We start from the raw sequence: 15,895 nt of genomic DNA, 5'->3' as shown, positions 1-15,895 counted from the left end.
ATGTGAAAGATCTGTATGACAAGAACTTCAAGACTCTGAAGAAGGAAATGGAAGAAGACCTACAAAAAAAGGGAAAACCTCCCATGGTCATGGATTGGTAGAATCAATATATTTAAAATGGCCATTTTGCCAAAAGCAATATACAGATTCAATGCATTACCCATCAAAATTCCAACTCAATTCTTCACAGAGTTAGAAAGAGCAAATCTCAAATTCATCTGGAATAACAAAAAACCCAGGATAGCTAAAACTATTCTCAGCAACAAAAGAAATTCTGGGGGAATCAGTATCCCTGACCTCAAGCAATACTACAGAGCAATGGTGTTAAAAAACTGCACGGTATTGGTACAGTGACAGGCAGGCAGATCAATGGAACAGGATTGAAGATCCAGAAATGAACCCACACACCTATGGCCACTTGATCCTTGACAAAGGGGCTGAAAACATCCAATGGAAAAAATATAGCCTTTTCACCAAATGATGCTGGTTCAACTGGAGGTCAGCATGCAGAATAGTGCGAATTGATCCAACCTTGTCTCCTTGTACTAAGCTCAACTCCAAATGGATCAAGGACCTCCACATAAAGCCAGACACTCTGAAACTAATAGAAAAGAAACTGGGGAAGACACTTGAGGACATCGGTACAGGGAGAAATTTTCTGAACAGAACACCAATAGCGTATGCTCTAAGATCAAAAATTGACAAATGGGACCTCATAAAATTACAAAGTTTCTGTAAGGCAAAAAATACCATCAAAAGGACAAATCGCCAACCAACAAATTGGGAAAAGATCTTCACCAATCCTACATCAGATAGAGGGCTAATATCCAATATATATAAAGAACTTAAGAAGTTAGACACCAGAAAACCAAACAACCCTATTAAAAAATAGGGTACAGAGTTAAACAAAGAATTCTCACCTGAAGAACTTCGAATGGAGGAGAAGCATCTTAAAAAATCCTCAACTTCATTAGTCATTAGGGAAATGCAAATCAAAACAACCCTGAGATTTCACCTTACAGCAGTCAGAATGGCTAAGATTAAAAATTCAGGAGACAGCAGGTGTTGGAGAGCATGTGGAGAAAGAGGAACACTCCTCCACTGCTGGTGGGGTTGCAAATTGGTACAACCACTCTGGAAATCAGTCTGGCGGTTCCTCTGAAAACTGGGCACCTCACTTCCAGAAAATCCTGCTATACAACTCCTGGGCATATACCCAGAGGATTCCCCACCATGTAATAAGGATACATGCTCTACTATGTTCATAGCAGCCCTATTTATAATTGCCAGATGCTGGAAAGAACCCAGGTATCCCTCAACAGAAGAGTGGATGCAAAAAATGTGGTATATCTACACAATGGAGTACTAATCAGCCATTAGAAACAATGAATTCATGAAATTCTTAGGCAAATGGATGGAGCTAGAGAACATCATACTAAGTGAGGTAACCCAGACTCAAAAGTTGAATCATGGTATGCACTCATTAATAAGTGGATATTAACCTAGAAACCTGGAATACCTAAAACATAATCTACACATCAAATGAGGTACAAGAAGAAAGGAAGAGAGGCCCCTTGTTCTGGAAAGACTCAGTGAAGCAGTATTTGACAAAACCAGAACGGGGAAGTGGGAAGGGGTAGGTGGGAAGACAGGGGGAGAGAAGGGGGCTTACAGGACTTTCAGGGAGTGGGGGTGCTAGAAAAGGGGAAAGCATTTGAAATGTAAATAAAAAAATATATCGAATAAAAAAATTTAAACAAAAATAAATTCAGGAGACAGCAGGTGTTGGAGAGGATGTGGAGAAAGAGGAACACTCCTCCACTGCTGGTGAGGTTGCAAATTGTTACAACCACTATGGAAATCAGTCTGTCGGTTCCTCTGAAAACTGGGCACCTCACTTCCAGAAGATCCTGCTATACCACTCCTGGGCATATACCCAGAGGATTCCCCACCATGTAATAAGGATACATGCTCCACTATGTTCATAGCAGCCCTATTTATAATTGCCAGATGCTGGAACGAACCCAGGTATTCCTCAACAGAAGAGTGGATGCAAAAATGTGGTATATCTACACAATGGAGTACTATTAAGCCATTAGAAACAATGAATTCATGAATTTTTTAGGCAAATAGATGGAGCTATAGAACATCATACTAAGTGAAGTAACCGAGACTCAAAAGGTGAATCATGGTATGCACTCACTATTAAGTGGTTATTAACCTAGAAAATTGGAATACCCAAAACATAATCCACACATCAAATGAGGTACAAGAAGAAGGGAGGAGTGGCCCCTTGTTCTGGAAAGACTCAGTGAAGCAGTATTTGGCAAAACCAGAACGGGGAAGTGGGAAGGGTGTGGGTGAGAGGACAGGGGGAGAGAAGGGGGCTTATGGGACTTTCGGGGAGTGGGGGGCTAGAAAAGGGCAAATCATTTGAAATGTAAATTAAAAATATATGGGATAAAAAAATTTCCTCAAATTAAAAAAAAAGCAGTAAGGGAAAAAGGTCAAGCAACATATAAAGGTAGACCTACCAGTATTACACCAGACTCTCCCCAAATACTTTGAAAGCTTGAAGGTCCAGGGCAGATGTCATCCAGACCCTATGAAAACACAAATGGCAGCCCAGACTAATATACCCAGCAAAACTCTCAAATTACCATAGAATTAGAAACCAAGATATTCCATGACAAACCAAATTACACTATTTCATTCCACAAATCTAGCCCTATAAAGGATAATAGATAGAAAACATCAAAACATGGAATGAAACTGCAGTATATAAAAAAGCAAGAAAGTAGTCTTCTTTCAAAAAACCCAAAAGAAGATAAACACAAACATAAAATTAACAACAACAACAAAAAAAAAAAAACAGGGAGCAAAAATCACTATTCCTTAATATCTCTTAACATCAGTGGAGTCAATTCCCCAATAAAAAGCTATAGACTAACTCAATGGGTACTTCGTACACAGAATCCAGAATTTTGCTACATTCAGGAAATGTATCTCAATGTCAAAGACCAATACTGCTTTAGAGTAAAGGGCTGGAAAACAATGTTCCAAGCAAAATGGTCCCAGAAAACAAGCTGGAGTGACCATTCTAATATCAGATAAAATCATCTTCCAAATCAAATCATCAAAAAAGACACGGAAAGAAAATTAATATTCATCAAAGGAAAAGTCTTCCAAGAGAACTCTCAATTCTGAAAATCCATGCTCCAAATGCAAGGGCATCAACCATCATAAAAGAAACTGTATTAAAGCTCAAAGCACACATTGTGCCTCACACAATAATTGTGGGGAACTTGAACAACCCACTCTCATCAATAGACAGATCAACAAAACACAAACTAAAGAGAGGCACAATGAAATTAACAGAAGTTATGGACCAAATGGACTTAACAGATATCTATGGAACTTTCACGCTAAATCAAAAGAATATACCTTCTTCTCAGCACCTCACGGTACCGTCTCCAAAATTAACCATACAACTGATCACAAAATAGACCTCAGCAGATATAAAAAGATTAATCCCGTGCCTCCTATTAGATCACTACAGATTACGGATAGTCTTAAATAGGAGCAACAACAACAGAAAGCCCATATATACATGGAAGCTGAACAATGATGACTTAGTCAAAAAAGAAACAAGGAATGAAATAAAAGACTTTTAAGAATTTAATGAAAATGAAGATACAACATTCCCAAATTTATGGGACACAATGAAAGCAGTGCTAAGACGAAAACTTATAGCTCTAAGTGCCTTCAAAAAGAAGCTGGAGAGAGCACACACTAGCAGCTTAGCAGCATACCTGATAGCTTTAGAACAGAAAGAAGCTAATACACACAGGAGGAGTAGAAGGCATGAAATCATCAAACTCAGGGCTGAAATCAACCAAGTTGAAACAATAAGAACTATACAAAGAATCAACAAAACCAGGAGCTGGTCCTTTGAGAAAATCAACAAGATAGATAAACCTTTAGCCAGAATAACAAGAGGGCAAAGAGACAGAATCCAAATTAACAAAATCAGAAATGAAAAGGGAGATATAACCAGAGAAACTGAGGAAATTAAAAAAAAAATTATCAGATCTTACTTCAAAAGCCTATACTCAGCAGAACTGGAAAATCTGTATGAAATGGATAATTTCCTAGACAGATAGGAACTACCAAAGTTTAATCAGGATCATATAGACTATCTAAATTGTCCCATAACCCTTAAAGAAGTAGAAGTGGTCATTGAAATGCTCCCAACAAAAAATAGCACAGGACCAGATGTTTTCATGCAGAATTCTATCAGGTATTAAAAGAAGACCTAACACCAATACTCTTCAAACTGTTCCACAACTTAGAAACTGAAGGAACACTACCCAACTCATTCTATGAAGTCAAAATTTTGCTGATACCAAAACCACACAAATATACAAAAAAGAAAGAGAACTTTAGTCCAGTTTCCCTTATGAATATCGATGCAAAAATACTCAATAAAATTCTTGCCAACCAAATCCAAGAACACATCAAAATGATCATTCATCATGATCAAGTAGGCTTCATCCCAGGAATGCAGGGATACTTCAATATATGGAAATCCATAAATGTAATCCTCTACATAAACAAACTCAAAGAAAAAAAAACCCACATGGTCATTTCATTAGAAGGTGAAAAAACATTTGACAAAATTCAGCATTCTTTCATGCTAAAAGTCTTGTCAAGATCAGGAATCCAAGGCTCATATCTTAACATAGCAAAAGCAATATGCAGCAAACCAGTAGCCAACTTCAAACTAAATGGAGAGAAACTTGAAACAGTACATCAAGGAGTAGACAAGGCTGCACCCTCTGTCCATATCTTTTCAATATATTACTTGAGGTACTACCTAGAGCAATTCGACAACATAAGGAGGTCAAAGGGATATAAATTGGAAAGGAAGAAGTCAAACTATCACTATTTGCAGATGATATGATAGTCTACTTAAGTGACAGAAAAAAATCCACCAGAGAACTCCTACAGCTGATAAACAACTTCAGCAAAGTGGCATGTTATAAAATCAACTCAATCAAATGAGTAGCCTTCCTATACTGAAAGGATAAGCAGGCTGAGAAAGAAATTAGTGAATTGACACCATTCTCAATAGCAACAAATAATATGAAGTATCTTGGTGTGACTTTGACCAAACAAGTGAAAGATCTGTATGACAAGAATTTGAAGTCTCTGAAGAAAAAAATGGAAGAAGACCTCAGAAAATGGATAAAAACTGCCATGCTCTTGGATTGGCAGGATAAATATAGTTAAAATGGCCATCTTGCGAAAAGCAATATACAGATTCGAAGGAATCCCCATCAAAATCCCAACCATGTTCTTCATAGATTTACAAAAAGATTCTCAAATTTATTTGGAATAACAAAAATCCCAGGATAGCTAAAACTATTCTCAAAAGTAAAATAAATTCTGGGGGAGTCAGTATTCTGGACCTCAATCAATATTACAGATCTATAGTGTTAAAAACTGCATGGGAAACAAGCCGGAGTTGCCATTCTAATATCAGATAAAATTGATGTGCAACCTAATGTCATCAAAAGAGATATAGAAGGCCACATATTGCTGGTCAAAGGAAAATTCCAACAAGAAGAACTCCCAATCCCGAACATCTATGCCCCAAATACAAGGGTGCCCTCATTCATAAAAGAAACTTTACTAAAGCTCAAAGCACATATTGTACCTAACACAATAATTGTAGGTGACTTCAACAGTCCATACTCACCAATGGACCAATCAGGAAAACAGAAACTAAACAGGGAGACAGTAAAACTAATTGAAGCTTTGGACCAATTGGAGTTAACAGATATATATATAGAGAGAGAACTTTTCATCCCAAAGCAAAAGAATATATCTTTTTCTCAGCATCTCCTGGTATCTTCTCCAAAATAGATCATATAGTTGGTCGCAAGACAGATCTCAACAAATATATGAAGATTGAAATGATCCCATGCCTCCTATCAGATCACTATGGAGTAAAAGCGGTCTTTAATAACAATAAAAACAACAGAAAGTCCACATACACATGGAAACTGAAAAATACTCAATGATACCTTGGTCAAGGAAGAAATAAAGAAAGAAAACAAAGATTTCTTAGAATTTAATGAAAATGAAGGCACAATATATACAAATCTATGGGAGACAATGAAAGCAGTGCTAAGAAGAAAACTCATAGATTTGAGTGCCTCCAAAATGAAATTCGAGAAAGCATACACTAGAAGATTAATGGAACAACTGAAAGCCCTGGAAAAAAAGAAGCTAATTCACCCAGGAGGAGAAGACAGGAAATCATCAAATTCAGGGCTGAAATCAATCAAGTAGAAACCAAGAGAACCATACAAAGAATCAACAAAACCAAAAGCTGGTTCTTTGAAAAAATCAACAAGATAGATAAACCATTAGCCAGACTAACCAAAGGGCACAGAGAAAGTATACAAATTAACAAAATTAGAAATGATAACAGAGATATTACAAAAGAAGCTGAGGAATAAAAAGTATCGTCAAATCCTACTACAAAACCTGTACTCAACACAACTGGAAAATCTGGAGGAAATGGACATTTTCTAAGACAGATAACAATTACCTAAATTAAACCAGGATCAAATAGACCATCTAAACAGACCCATAACCCGTAAAGAAATAGAATGGTCATAGATAGGCTTCTGACCAAAAAAAGCACAGGACCAGATGGTTTCAGTGCAGAATTCTATCAGATCTTCAAAGAAGACATAACACCAATACTCTTCAAACTTTTCCACCAAATAGAAACAGAAGGAACACTACCCAACTCCTTCTTTGAAGCCACTATTACGCTGATACCAAAACCACAAAAAGATCCAACTAAGAAAGAGAATTTCAGGCCAATTTCCCTTATTAATATCAATGTAAAAATACTAAATAAAATTTTTGCTCACCGAATCTAAGAACACATCAAAAGGATCATCCACCATGATCAAGTAGGCTTCATCCCAGAGATGCAGGGATGGTTCAATATAAGGAAATCAATAAATGCTATCAACTACATAAACAAACTCAAATGAAAAAAACCACATGATCATTTCATTAGATGCTGAAAAAGCATTTGACAAAACTCAGCATCCTTTCATGCTAAAAGTCTTGGAAAGGACAGGAATTCAAGGCCCATATCTAAGCATAGTAAAAGCAATATACAGCAAACCGGTAGCCAACATCAAACTAAATGGAGAGAAACTTGAAGCAATCCCACTAAAATCAGGGACCAGACAAGGCTGCCCCCTTTCTCCTTATCTTTTCAATATAGTTCTTGAAGTCCTAGCTAGAGCAATTAGACAACATAAGGAAGTCAAAGGGATACAAATTGGAAAGGAAGAAATCGAACTATCACTATTTGCAGATATGATAGTACACTTAAGTGACTCTAAAAACTCTACTAGTGAACACCTACAGCTGATAAACAACTTCAGCAAAGTGGCTGGCTACAAAATCAATGCAAGCAAATCAGTAGCCTTTATATACTCAAAGAACAAGCAGACTGAGAAAAAATTAGGGAAATGACACCCTTCACAATAGCCACAAACAGGATAAAGTATCTTGGAGGTGACTCTAACCAAAGAGCCCAGGTGTTCTTTCCAGTGAAAGACCTATATGACAAGAACTTCAGATCTCCAAAGAAGGAAATCAAAGAAGATCTCAGAAAATGGAAAAATCTTCCATGCTCATGGATTAGCAGGATTAATATAGTTAAAGTGGCCATCTTGCCAAAGGGAATCTACAGATTCATTGTTATTCCCATAAAAATCCCAACCCAGTTCTTCATAGAGCTAGAAAGAGCAATTCTCAAATTCATCTGGAATAACAAAAAACCCAGGACAGCTAAAACTATTCTCAACAGTAAAAGAACTTCAGGGGGATTCAGAATCCCAGACTTTAAACTTTACTACAGAGCAATAGTGATAAAAACTGCATGATATTGGTACAATGTCAGGAAAGCAGATCAACGGAATAGGATTGAAGACCCAGAAATGAACCAACAAACCTATGGTCACTTGATCTTTGACAAAGGAGCTGAACACATACAGTGGAAAAAAGATAGTCTTTTCAACAAATAGTGCTGGTTCAATTGGAGGTCAGCATGCAGAAGAATGCGAATTGATCCATTCTTATCTCTTTGTACTAAGCTCAACTCAAAATGGATCAAGTACCTCCACATAAAAACCTGACACACTGAAACTAATAGAAAAGAAACTGGGGAAAACCCTTGAGGACATGGGCACAGGGGAAAAGTTCCTGAATAGAATACCAATAGCTTATGCTCTAAAATCAAGAACTGACAAATGGGACCTCATAAAACTACATATTTTCTGTAAGGCAAAGGACACTGTCAAAAGGACAAAACGCCAACCAACAGATTGGGAAAGGATCTTCACCAAACCTAAATCCAACAGGGGGCTAATATCTAATATATACAAAGAACTCAAGAAGGTAGAACCCAGAGAACCAAGTAACCCCATTAAAAAGTGGGGTACGGAGCTAAACAAAGAATTTTCACATAAAGAACTTCGGAGGGCTAAGAAACACCTTAAGCAATGTTCAACATCATTAATCATTAGCAAATCAAAACAACCCTGAGATTTCACCTCACACCAGTCAGAATGGCTAAAGTAAAAAACTCAGGAGACAGCAGGTGTTGGCAAGGATGTGGAGACAGAGGAACATTCCTCCACTGCTGGTGGGGTTGCAAGATGGTGCAACCACATTGGAAATCAGTCTGTGGTTCCTCAGAGAACTGGGCATCAGACTTCCAGAGGATCCAGTTATTCCACTCCTGGGCATATATCCAGAGGATTTTTCAGCATGCAATAAGGACACATGCTCCACTATGTTCATAGCAGCCATATTTGTTGTAGCCAGAAGCTGGAAAGAGCCCAGGTGTTCTTCAAGGGAGGAATGGATACAAAAAAATGTGGTATATTTACACAATGGAGTACTATTTCAGCCATTAGAAACAACAATGAATACATGAAATTCTTAGACAAATGGATGGAGTTGGAGAACATCATACTAAGTGAGGTAACCCAGTCTCAAAAGATCAATCATGGCATGCACTCACTGATAAGTGGATAATAGCCTAGAAAATTTGAATACACAAGACATAATCCACAAATTAAATGATGTCCAAAAAGAATGGAGGAGTGGCCCCTTGTTCTGGAAAGACTCAATGCAACAGTATAGGGGAATACCAGAACAGGGAAGTGGGAAGGGGTAGATGGAGGAACAGGGGGATGGAAGAGGGCTTATGGGACTTGTGGAGAGTGGGGACCCAGAAAAGGAGAAATCATTTGAAATGTAAATAAAAATATAGCAATAAAAAAACGCATGGTATTGGTACAGTGACAGGCAGGCAGATCAATGGAATAGGAATGAAGATCCATAAATGAACCCACACACCTATGGCTACTTGATCTTCAACAAAGGAGCTGAAAACATCCACTGGAAAAAGATAGACTTTTCAACAAATGGTGCTGTTTCAATTGGAGGTCAGCATGCAGAAGAATGTAAATTGATCCATTCTTATCTCATTGCACTAAACTCAATTCCAAGTTGATCAAGAACCTCCACATAAGGCCAGACACACTGAAACTAATAGAGAAGAAATGGTGGAAGACCCTTGAAGGCATCAGTAGAGCGGGCAATTTCCTGAACAGAACAACAAAAGCTTATGCTCTAAGATCCAGAATTGACATAGGGGACCTCATAAAATTACAAAGTTTTTTTAAGGCAAAGGACACAATCAAAAGAACAAATTGTCAACCAACAAATTGGGAAAAGATTTTACCAATCCTACATCTGACAGAGGGCTGATATCCGATATATATATATATAAAGAACTCAAGAAGTTAGACCCCTGAAAAACAAATAACCTTATTAAAAATGGGGTACAACTTCTTGAGTTCTTTGTATATATTGGATATTAGCCCTCTACCAGATATATGGTTGGTGAATATCCTTTCCAAATTTGATAGTTGCCGTTTTGTCCTTTTAACAGTGTCCTTTGCCTTGCAGAAACTTTGTAATTTTATGAGGTACCATTTGTCAATTCTTGATCTTAGAGCATAAGCTATTGGTGATCTGTTCAGGAACTTTTCCCCCATGCCCATGTCCCCTAGGGTCTTCCCCAGTTTCTTTTCTATTAGTTGCAGTGTGTCTTGTTTTACATGGAGGTCCTTGACTCACTTGGAGTGAAGTTTAGTACATGACTATAAGAATGGATCAATTCTCATTCTTCTGCATGCTGACCTCCAATTGAACCAGCACCATTTGTTGAAAAGGCTATCTTTTTTCCACTGGATGTTTTTGACTCCTTTGTTGAAGAGAAAGTGACCATAGGTGTATGGGTTCATTTCTGGATCTTCAATTCTATTCCATTTGTCCACTTGTCTGTCACTGTGCCAATACCATGCAGTTTTTAACACTATTGCTCTGTAGCACTATTGCTTGAAGTCAGGGATACTGATTCCCCCAGAATTTCTTTTGTTGTTGAGAATAGTTTTAGCTATCCTGGGTTTTTTTGTTATTTCAGATGAATTTGAGAAATTCTTTTTCTAACTCTGTGAAGAACTGAGTTGGGATTTTGATGGGGATTGCATTGAATCTGTAGATTGCTTTTGGCAAGATGGCCATTTTTACTATATTAAACCTGCCGATCCACGAGCATGGCAGATTTTTCAATTTTCTGAGGTCTTCTTCGATTTCCTACTTCAGAGACCTGGAAGTTAGACCCCAGGGAACCAAATAACCCTATTAAAAATGGGGTACAGATCTAAACAAAGAATTTTCACCTGAAGAAATTCGGATGTCCGAGAAGCACCTTAAGAAGTGCTCAACATCATTAGTCATTAGGGAAATGCAAATCAAAACAACCCTGAGATTTCACCTTACACCAGTCAGAATGGCTAAGGTCAAAAACACAGGAGACAGCAGGTGTTGGCGAGGATGTGCAGAAAGAGGAACACTCCTCCACTGCTGGTGGGGCTGTAAGATGGTACAACCACTTTGGAAATCAGTCTGGCGGTTCCTCAGAAAACTGGACATGACACTTCCGGAGGACCCTGCTATACCTTTCCTGGGCATATACCTAAAGGATTCCCCAGCATGCAATAAAGACACATGCTCCATTATGTTCATAGCAGCCTTACTTATAATAGCCAGAAGCTGGAAAGAACCCAGATGCCCCCCAAAGGAAGAATGGATACAGAAAATGTGGTATATTTACACAATGGAATACTATTCAGCAATTAGAAACAATGAATTCACAAAATTTTTAGGCAAATGGTTTGATCTGGAAAATATCATCCTAAGTGAGGTAACCCAGTCACAAAAGAATACACATGGAATGCAATCTCTGATAAGTGGATATTAGTTAGCCCAGAAGCCCTGAATACCCAAGGCACAAATCGCATAACAAATGACTCCCATGAAGAAGTAGGGAGAAGGTCCTGATCCTGGAAAGGATTGATCTAGCATTGGAGGGGAATATAAGGACAGAGGAAAAAAAGGAGGGAGGTGATTGGAAAATGGATGGAGCGAAGGTTTATGGGTCATATGGGGAGGGGGGATCAGGGAAAGGGGTAATCATTTGGAATGTAAACAAAGAATATAGAAAACAAAAATATTTTAAAAAGTGGGGTACAGACCTAACCAAAGAATTTTTAGCTGAAGATCTTCTGATGGCTGAGAAGCATCTTAAAAAATTTCAACATCATTAATCTTTAGGAAAATGCATATCAAAACAACCCTGAGTTTTTACCTCACACCAGTCAGAATGGCTAAGATTAAAAACTCAGGAAGCAGCAGGTGTTGGTGAGGATGTGGAGAAAAAGGAACTCTCCTCTACTGCTGGTGGGGTTACAAGTTGGAACAACCACTCTGGAAATCAATCTGGTGGTTCCTCAGAAAACTGGGCACATCACTTCCAGAGGACACTGCTATACCACTCCTGGGCATATACCAGAGGATTCTTCAGCATGTAATAAGGATATATGCTCCACTATGCTCATAGCAGCCCTATTTATAATAGGCAGAAGTTGGAAAGAACCCAGGTTTCCCACACCGGGGGAATAGATACCAAAACTGTGGTATATATACACAATGGAGTCCTATTCAGCCATTAGAAACAATGAAGTCATGAAATTCTTAGACAAATGGATGGAGCTGGAGAACATCATCCTAAGTGAGGTAACACAGTCTCAAAAAATCAATAATGGTATGCACTCACTAATAAATGGATATTAGCTTAGAAACTTGGAATACCCAAGATATAATACACATATCAAATGATGTCCAACAAGAATGGAGGAGTGGCCCATGATTCTGGAAATGCTCAATGCAGCAATCTAGGGCAATATCAGAACAGGGAATTGGGAAGGGGTGGATGGGGGAACAGGGGGAAGGAACAGGGGTTATGGGAGTTTTGGGGAGTGGGGAGCCAGGAAATGGGAGATCATATGAAATGTAAATAAAAAATATATCGAATTAAAAATAAGAAATGAAAAAATTGAAAACAACCTAAGAACAGATTTTATACTAAATCCACAATTACTAACTACTACTAAGGAGATACAAGTGATTTTACAAATTAATATGCTAGCATTTGTCAATTTGCATAGAAACGGGAGATTCCAAGGCCGGACACAATTACTGATGCTATGGTGTGATTGCAGACAGGAGCCTATCATAACTGTCCCTTCAGAGGCCCTACAAGCAGCCGAATGAGATAGATGCAGATGCTTACACCCAACCATTGGACAGAAGCAGGAGAACCCTGTGGTTGAATTCCAGAAATGCTGAAAGAAGATGAGGAGGAGGCAACCCCATAGGAAGCCCAGAATTCTTAACTAACCTGGACCCTCAAGATCTCTCAGACACTGAGCCAACAGCCAGAGAGCATAGAAGAGATGGTCTGAGGTTCCTTATACACATACAGCAGAGTACTGCCTGGTCGGGCCTCAGTGAGAGAAGACACCCCTAACCCTTGAGAGACTTGACGCCCCAGGGAGTGGGGACAGCTGGGGGAGGAAATCCTCTTGGAGACAGGGAGGAGGAGGAATGGGATGTGGAACTGTGGGAGACAGACTGGGAGGGGGTTGACAGTGATCACTGCTGCTACTGGGAGTGATGTTAATAACAGTAATCCAAAGTGCCTGGAGACACTATGTGATGTCAGTCATCCATGCTTCCTACAGAAGCCCTGTTTAAACACAGAGTGCATGACGATTCTGGGGGAATTGTTAATATCAAGGATCCCTAAGGCCAGCGGGTCGACAGAGATATTAAGGGTCAATACTGTTTCCTCAGGTCATTTTGAATTTCAGGTTCTGAAATGTTATTTCTAGATCACATATATAGTGGCAACAGAAACCATTGTATATTTCTGTCAAAATTAGAAGTGTCCTGCTAGCCTAAAAATTTAGATCCTACATGTCCAAGGGAATTCTGTTGATGTTCGCGATACATGCATGTAATCCCCAATGTTGAACATGCAATGTGTGTTGATTCCTGTGATCCTACCTATAACAAGAAGTTATGATGATATCAGTGATATATTCTGTGACCAGCAAACATGAAGGAGTCCATCATTTCTATTGGTGATGGAGAGCGTGTTGATGGCTATGATGTGTTCTTGTTTGAGAATCTCAAACAAGAGATTTATCTCTTGGTCCTTACTGATATATTGAGATATATCTCAAGGTCCTTACTGATGTCTGAATTGTCTAGAAGAGTATTGTGTTTTTTTGTTTGTTTCATGTACATTTCCAATGTTTTCTTTCAAATTCTTGCCTGTGTTGGTCTCTGTATGCTGCCTGGTTGATGGCTCCATCTCTGGGAGCTCTCTGGGGTCTGGATTTGTTGACACTGCTGGTCTTCCTATGAGATTTAAATACTCCTCAGCTTCTAGCCTTTCCCTGATTCAACCACAGGGGTCCCTGACTTCAGTCCATTGGTTGGGTGTAAGTATCTATATCTGCCCCAGTCAGCTGCTTGTTGGACTTCTCAGAAAACAACCATGCTAGTGTCCTTCATGTCTGTAAGCAGACCATGACATCAGTAATAGTGTAAGGCCTTGGGGCTAGCCCTTGAGATGAATCCCAAGTTGGGTCTGTCACAGAGCCTTCTTTCACTCAGACTCTTCGCTGTTTTTGTCCCCACAGTTCTTTTGGACAGGAACAATCTGGATCAGTGTTTTTGTCTGTGGAATGGCAACATATAAATGTAACTTATAAACTGATGAGAAAATATTACCTGTAAATCAACTTACTACATCCATAAACTTAGATTCCTCTTTTGTTTAATTAAAATTAGAATCATTTTGATATCTTCTCACTAATATCTGCTTTTTTCCCTCAGAATTTTTTCTCAAAATTTACAAATACAATTTATTTACCAATGAATGTCTGTTCATGTTGTCAATGTAAATTTTGATTATAATAATATGTGTTCTATTTGTGTGTTTTTATTAAGAAAAGCTTTTTTATTTTTTACTACCTTTATTAAACTTTTCATATAATAATTGTATCATTCAATGTCTGGATAGGAAATAGACCATATGCTTAATCAAGAAAATAATCAAGGTTAAAGGGAACCTGTTTAACATGACTAAACAATATGATGATAACATTGGTTATTACCAATGAATTTCTTTTCATTTTGTCAATTTAAATTTTGATTATAATAATATGTTTTATATTAGTGTGTTTTCATTAAGATAAGCTTTTATTGTTTATTTGTGGAATTTTCTACTTTAGGATACACGTCTTTATTAAAATTAAATCTAGATAAATGTTATTTGAATTGTCTTCCCATCAGTGCTTATTAGTGTAAGAGTAGTATTAAGTGTCTTTTGTTTTTCATCATACCTTAATGACATTTGATTTTTCATTACTGCCAAATGACTACAATCGTATTTATTTCTCTTGAATGTCATCTCTCCCAGTACTCTACGCCTTCATCTTTTCCACCCACTGATGTATTCACACTCACCTGACTCTAATCCACCTACAAAATCTACTTCCTCTTCCCAAGGAGATCCATAAGTCCCCCCTTCTTGAGGCCTCCTTGTTTTGCTTAGGCTGTGCCTGAGGACTGTAGCATGATTTTCATTTATGTAACAGCTAATGTCCAAATATAAATGAGTACATACCATGTTTGTCTTCCTGTGTCTGTGTTACCTCACTCAGTATAATTGTCTCTAGTTCAATACATTTGTCTTCAAATTTAAGGATGTCACTGTTTTTAACCACTGAGTAGTGTTCAGTTGTGTAAATTCACAACTTTTTCTTTATTCACTCTTCAGTTGAGGGACATCTAGATTGTTTAAAGTTTCTGGCCAATATGTGAAAAAGCTGCAATGAAGATGATTAAGCAAGTGTCCTTGTGGTAATATGGAGAGTCATTTACATATATGTACATGAGAGGTATAGCTGGAACTTGAGGCAGAACGATTTGCAATAGTCTGAGGAACCATTATGTTGATTTTCATAGTGGTTGTACTAGTTTGCTCTTCCACCAGCAATGGGGAAGTAATCCCCTTTGTTCCAAATCATTTCTACCATGTGCTGTTCCTTAGGCATTCTGATAGGTGTACCATGGAATCACAAATTAGTTCTAAATTGCATTTTCCTGATGACTAGAGAATTGGGCATTTCTTTAGTGTTTCTTGGCCACTTGAGATCCTCTTGAGAATTCTCTATTTAGATAATATATCCCATTTTTAATTGTGTCATTAGGTTTGTTGATGTCTGGTGACTTGAGTTCTTTATATATATATGTATATTTATATACATATTATATATATGTATTATATATATAATATATTTCTTTATAT

This window comes from Apodemus sylvaticus, chromosome X, assembly GCF_947179515.1.
Source record: "Apodemus sylvaticus chromosome X, mApoSyl1.1, whole genome shotgun sequence".
In the NCBI taxonomy this organism is placed as follows: Eukaryota; Metazoa; Chordata; class Mammalia; order Rodentia; family Muridae; genus Apodemus; species Apodemus sylvaticus.
This window is presented reverse-complemented; position numbering follows the sequence as displayed.